The 7,179-nt window shown below is 50.2% G+C and overlaps 1 pseudogene; it reads right to left on the reverse strand.

Moving 5' to 3' along the window:
- Positions 1–1,840: 1,840 nt before the first annotated feature.
- Positions 1,841–6,578, reverse strand: LOC147918023 (glutathione S-transferase Mu 4-like; annotated as a pseudogene).
- Between the last annotated feature and the right edge of the window lie 601 nt (positions 6,579–7,179).

Genomic DNA, 7,179 nt, shown 5'->3' on the forward strand with positions numbered 1-7,179 from the left:
ATTTTTTGAGGAATCTCCATACTGTTTTCTGTAGAGGCTGCACCAGTTTGCACTCCCACCAGCAGTGCATTAGGGTTCCCATTTCTGCACAGCCTCTCCAGCATTTGTTGCTTTTTGTCTTGGTGATTACAGCCATTCTAACAGGTGTAAGATGATATCTTAGCGTGGTTTTGATTTGCATTTCCCTGATGACTAGTGATGCTGAGCATCTTTTCATGTGCCTATTGGCCATCTGTATATATTCTTTGGAGAAGTGTCTATTCATTTCCTCTGCCCATTTTTTGATTGGGTTGTTTTTTTTTTGTTGTTCAGTTGCATGAGTTCTTTATATATTATGGAGATTAATCCCTTGTCAGATACATGGTTTGCAAATATTTTTTCCCAGCTGGTGGGTTGCCTGTTCATTTTGATCCTGGTTTCATTTGCCCTGTAGAAGCTCTTTAATCTGATGAAGTCCCACTTGTTTATTTTTTCATTTGTTTCCCTTGTCTGAGTAGACATGGAATTTGAAAAGATCCCTTTATGGCCAATGACAAATAGTGTACTACCTGTATTTTCCTCCAGGAGTTTTATAGTTTCAGGTCTCACCTTCAGGTCTTTGATCCATTTTGAGTTAATTTTTGTGTATGGCGAAAGAAGGTGGTCTACTTTCATTCTTTTGGCAGTGGCTGTCCAGTTTTCCCAGCACCATTTATTGAAGAGACTTTCCTTTCTCCGTTGTATGTTCTTAGCTCCTTTGTCAAAGATTAGCTGCCGGACCCCAGGCTTTAACATGCATGTTTTTATCTTTTATAATTTTGACCACAACGTTTAGAAAACTGTTTTCATTTGCAACTGTCTTCCTTGATTACATCTTCTCTCTTTTTTTGTGTGTGTGTGTGCTGAAGATTAGCCCTGAGCTAACATCCATTGCCAATCCTCCTCTTTTTTTTGTTGAGGAAGATTGGCCCTGGGCTTACATCCATGCCCATCTTCCTCTACTTTTTGTGGGTCGCCGCCACAAGATGGATTGACAAGTGGTGTGTCGCTCCGTGCCCGGGATCCAAACGTGTGAACCCTGGGCTGCTGAAGCTGAGCACGTGAACTTAACTGCTACACCACCAGGCTGGCCCATCTTCCCTATTTTTAAAGGATTGAATTATTTTATTCTGTTTTCTTTGATACTTAATCACCTTTTACATTTCCAATCTAGTATTTTAGCTTTAATATAGCTACGCCCTTTTAATTTGAGCTTCTAAATTACAAATCAGGAAACTACGGCCACCTGTTATTGCAAATAAAGTTCTGTGGGCATACAGCCCCACCCATTCATTTATGCATTGTCTAGGGCTGCTTTCCCACTCCAGTGACAGAGGTGAGAAACTGAGAGAGACCATATGGCCGCCAAAGCCGAAAACATTTACTATCTGGCTCTCTACAGAAAACATTTGCCAACTCCTGTTCTAGATCTATATCTCTTTTACTCTGATTTAATACTTTTATTCCCTCTACTTATCTTTTATCATAGTGTCATTTCTAATTTCTATTACTTCTTTCCTTTTTTTCCTTCTATACTTTCTGTCTTTAAGTTTAATAATCTTTGGCTTAACTAACTTTGATCTTATCAGTTTCATAAACTTATAGCTTTCCTAAACTTTTATCTTATTGGTTTTATCTTTTTTTAATCAATCAATCATTGATTTTTTAATGACCTTTAACATTATTGCTATTGCTCCCTTGCTATTTCATGACTGGAAGAAGGGCAGGTGCAGGCAGTGACTATTTGGACAAACCCCCAACAGGACACTTCTCCAAATCTGGCGAGGAGAAAGGTGTGAAAAGGAGAAGCAAAACAGCTGGCTCTGAGGGTACAGGGAGGTCCAGCTGTTCTTCAGGGTGTGGACAGCTGGCCCAGCTGACTCCTCACTCCCATCTCCTGGTCTTCAAGGCCCTACTTGTTTCCCCACAGGCAATCTTTGTATATATGGGCCTTGGAAGGAAGCAGCTGGTCTTCATGTAGGCAGGGATCTTCTCCAGGCCCTGAGGGTGGGAAAAAGAAGGTCAGATCTCAGAGTCTGCTGGCCCACTGGGGCTCAGGCAGCACCACTCCAAAAACAACATATCAGGGACCCTGTACAGCTCTTCTTGTGGTGCAAGTGTTGGAGCAGAAGACACTCTTTCTGGGGTCTGCAGCTCTGATAAATTAACTCTCCCAATTTCCTGTAACTAATGTGTGATCTTAATGAGTTACCACATAGAGAGACTCTACACCGTGCGAGGTGCTGTATATCCACTGGAGATATGATACAGGTTTAGACCCTCCACACAACTACCCTACAAGATAGGTTCTACTCTCACCATTTATCACAAGGGAAACTGAGGCACACACAGGTTAAGCACCTTCCTCATGCTCACACAGCCAGTAAGTGGGAGGGCTGGAATGCAGCCTGGCTCTCTCTCCTGCTCTGTGCTCTTTCTGCTGCACTCCCCCCTCTCCTCACCACAGGAGGCCTTGTCCTCCCTGTCTGCACAAACATTACCCTTTCTGCAGAGGGAGGCTCCTGGCTTCCCAGGCTTTGCTCACACAGGGACCCCTAGCAGAACAAAGGGGCTCAGAATGTGCCTGTGCAGCTTGTAGAAGAGGCCACATCTCACTCAATACTCAGCAAAATCTCAATGAAAGCTGATAGGAGAATGTGGAGCAGCAAAGCAGGACCAGACTCTAATTATTCCTCTTAAAGGAGAATGTCCATTGCTTGGGCTGTTATCATAGGGACCTAATCTCACTGGGCCCCAACCTACCTCACCCCCAGTCCTGCTGCAGCCAACTAGGCGGTATGACATGAAGGTGTGTTTGGGCACCATCTTCCCACATACAGTGTGTCCAGTAAGTTCTAAAGGATTCAAAGAGCCTGGGACTGCCTGTACGAATGAGCCAGGTGGCAACAGGCCAGAGTGCAGCCCCAGTTGTCCTCCATCCCTCCCTGCCAGTCAGTCATCCCAGCTCTTGCATAATCCCTAAGGCTCAACAGCCTGGACCAGAACCAGAGCTGATGAGAACTAGCTGACAAAGCAGATTTCGCGATGGGGAGTGGGAAAGGAAAACAGACTGTAGGCTGAAAAACCTATTGCACTAAGGCCTCAAATTCCCAAATCTGTAATCAAGCAGACTTTGTTGTTCTCCACGAGTGGACTCTGGGCGACCACTGATGAGCTGTGAGTGGGGTCCCGGCTGTGCTCCTCCCGCAGCCAGCTGAGCCCACACCCACCACACAGCCTGGTTGCTGTAGCTCTCCAACTGCACTGAGCCCCAGGAAGCTGGGCTCCAGGGCTGTCTCACCTTTGCATCCCCACTGTGCCTGACCCAGTGCCTCATGCACAGGAGAAGATCAGATCAGTGAATGGGACCGAAAATAAATGTACTGCCCATCACTGAGACAGAATCTTGGGTGGAAGGAAGAAAAAAAGGGACAGGGTCAAGGCAGTGCCCCACAACAGAAGACGTCAAGATACAATCCTTCCACAGGGGCACCCACATGTGGACTCAAATCCCAGCACCAACCACAGCCCTGGAATCACTACTCCCGACGGGGAGCCGATTCCTGCCAAGCTTCCTGGAGAACAGGAGTAAATTCTATTTGTGCCTTTGGCACTTAATATCAATCCTACCATGTCTCAACTCTACTAATGCCAGCTCCATACACACTCCTGAATGTTCTCCTTCAACCACATTGTCCTGAGCTGTGTCACCCAGGCTGGAAAAGGATCTTCTCTTTTGGGCACAGGAAAGGAGGAGCCACCGACTGCTGCGCATTGAAGCCCGACACTGCTGGGCAGCGCTGCACAGCCTGTTCTGCCTCTGTGACCTTGAGCAAACTTCTTATCCTTTCAGCCTCAGTTTTCTTATCTGTAAAATGGAGGTGATAATTCTTCTACCCAGTAGGAACATAGTAAAGATTAAATTTGACATAATATATGTAAGATCCTGAGCACAGAGCCTGATATCACAATCCTCAATTAATGCTAGTTTTCTTCATTTTAGCTACAGAAATGGGAAAGCATTGGGGAGAAGAGGAAAGATAGAAGAGACATAAATAGAAGAAGGATCAGAGGAATTACTTCAAAGCAGGCCATGAAGTCCTTCAGGTTTGGGAACGCATCCAGGCACTTGGGCTCAAACATAAGCAGATAATCAACCATGTCATAAGAGAAGAAAGCCACATAGGTGAGCTGCAGAAAGGCAGGTGATGAGCACCAAACTCTGAAACCTGGGAAGAATGACAACTCTCTATCCCAAAGCCTTCCTCCTTACCTCGTCCCCTGCAAACCAAGGCCACTTCCCAGAAACTGTGAGAAGAGCTTCATTGTTTCAGGAAGATCCTCCAAGTACTCAGGCTTCAGTTTCTCCTGAGGCACAAAACAGCTGTCACCACCCTCAGACACAGACTCCCTGGGCAGGGGGCAGGCCTCCCCAGGGTGGTGCATGACCCCCAGCAGCCACGGGCGAGCAGCCATGTCCCCCAACTGCAGCGGGTGGGTGTCCAGGCTGTGATTTAATCCAACCTGTGTTCATTAGACTCCTACTGGGGACCAGCTCCCATCTGTGAGAGGCAATGGGAAGGCAGAGAGCAATAGCACACTGTCCCTGCATCTGTCAGCACTCATCTCCAAACATCTTCCATGGGTCAGACCCAGGAGTGCTGTGGGAACCTGGCACAGCTTTGGACTCCCATTGGGCAGAATCAAAAAGGCAAAGAACTAAAATGGTTCAGGGAAAGAGGTCCTAAGGTCTAGCTAGTGGGTGACAGAATAATAGACATTTGAGCTGATTCTGGACAAATGAGAATTTGAGAGGCTGAAAGGAAGGAGGGAAAGGTACAAAGGCCCTGTGGCTGACCCTGAGCTGTACTGGGCAAATGTGCTGACGACTGAGGGTGTCATGGTCACAGTGCTGGGCTAACAAGCAAACACAGTGTCTAGGAACTGAATTTCCACCCTGGGGAGCCTGGACTTTATCCTAAGATTGGCAGGAACTGAGTCAGAGATTTCATTTGATGCAATTTGAGGTTAAGAAGGTCACTCTAGTGGTAGCATAGGGACCAGCTTCCAAAATCAGTGATTCCATGGAATTCAGAGAGCAAATAGGACCGGTATAGATCAGACACAACAGTCCAGGCTCCTTATAAAACGCTGTCCAAACCCAGCCCACTGAGATGGGACTCAGAAAGTCAGCATTGTAGCAGAGCCTGACCAGGTGCATGCGGGTGTCCATAATCTCGTTCCCCAAACTGTCCACACGAATATTCTCTTCTTCTGTCCCCCCACCTACGGCCACACAACAGAGACTCACCCTCAACATCCCACCCCAGTCAAGCCCAGGGCATGGCCACCTGTCCCCTGCACCCCACCCCCAGCCCACTCACATAGGTTGTGCTTGCGAGCAATATAGTGAAGGATGGTGTTGCTCTGGGAGATCTTGTGAGCCCCATCAATTAAGTAGGGCAGCTGGAAGGACAACACAGCAGGTCGCTTGGGCCTCCAGGCTCCCCTGCACTCCCTCCCTCGAGTAAGGGCAGAGATGAAACCTGGCACTCCCAGTGAAGAGAACCAGGAAGCTGAGAGGCTGAGCAGAAGGCACCCAAACCTGACACCTGGAATCTGGGACAGGAGATGGAGAAGAGAACCTCTCACTTGCCCCCACAGCCCCCCATCCCCTGAACCCACACTGGGGAAGTCCAGGCCCAGGTTCCATTTTTCATTCAGCCACTGCCTTCTGTCACAGTCAGGAGCTCTGGTGGAGAAGATGAGTGAAACAAACCTGCCAGAGTCCAACCCTCCTTCCCGAGTAGGGGGAACCTTCCAAGGAGTCAGCGGCAAGACCCAGACCACGGGGGATCTGGAATCTGAACCACTGAGTCTCACATTCCAGGTTTGGGGGCGAATGCTGATGGGGCTCTGGAAACTACATGAGTAAGACTCACACAGGGTTTAGGCAACTCTAAGGGGAACCCATCCCAATTACTGAGACAGGGGGTCCAGCAATCCCCTCCCACGTGCTGCCTCTGCCGGAGAGCTGCACCCTCAGAGCGTGTAGGGAAGGGGCCAGCCCTGCTCCAGCTGCTGGAGGGCGGCAGAGGTGAGCAACAGGTGGCGGGGCCATGGGGTGTCTGGAACCAAGTCAGCATGAGTTAGGCAGAAGTCGGGACACCACGAGGACGCCTTTACCGTCCCCCATCGTGTACTTCTTTTCCTCATAGTTTGAGTCTGTGTACTCCAGGAGCAGGCGGATGGCGTGAGCCAGCTGGGACAGAAGGCCGGGGCAGAGGTCAGAGCTGGAGGGGCCTGACTGCTGCCTTTCTCTCCAGGTAACCTCACACACACCCCAGCCTCCCACACACTCTCCCACCTGAGAGGACAGGCGGCAGGATGGGGCTGGGCTCCAGCAAGCCCCGGAGGAGGAACCTTCTGCCAGAACCGGTCCCCAGCTGCGCAGCGTTTCCCCGCCCGCCCGCCTCCATCCCAGCTGCCCAGGAGGACGCCTCGCTCACCCCGCGGGCGTCCCAGTAACCCAATGTCATGGCCATGGTGCTAGTGTTGGCGCTCTGAGCGGAGGGGCCTCGGCTGAGCTGGGACTGGAATTTATGCTCTGATCTGCGAGTGGGGCGAGGCGGGGCTTGATGCGCGCACCGCTCTCTCCTGCCGCGCCCCCGAGACACCGCCCCCACTCGGGGTGACGCTTGAGGCGACCCCAGCCCCAAGGCAGGCAGAAGTGAAATCCATTTCAGCCACAGCTGCAAGGTCTTGAGGGCCCTGGTCTGGACTCCAGGATGCCGAAGGCGGCCTGGCTCTGGCTCACCCGCCCCCATTCAGACCTCTTCTAGGTCCTAGGGATGTGGCAGTGAGCTTGGGAGACAGGAGTGAACCAGAAAAAGCACAAAGCTCTCTTCTTTCCTTCCCCTCTAGGCATCTCTCACCCTTGTCCCTGGGCTGCACAGCTCCCGCGGGCTCTGGGAGGCTCAGATGCCAGGCTAAGGCCAAAAGGCAGTGCCTATGAAATGGAGGGTTTAAATCAGCACCCGTCACAGGAAGAGCAGGACTAGAAAAGTCTGAAAGCCCCTCCCAGTCCTTATAATCCGAGACTGCCACCTGTCCTCCACAACAGACTCTCAGTGGGGTGAGAAGGACCACCCAGGACAAGGG

This window comes from Ceratotherium simum, chromosome 2 (assembly GCF_057802395.1).
Source record: "Ceratotherium simum simum isolate JZ-2026a chromosome 2, ASM5780239v1, whole genome shotgun sequence".
Classification (NCBI taxonomy): domain Eukaryota; kingdom Metazoa; phylum Chordata; class Mammalia; order Perissodactyla; family Rhinocerotidae; genus Ceratotherium; species Ceratotherium simum.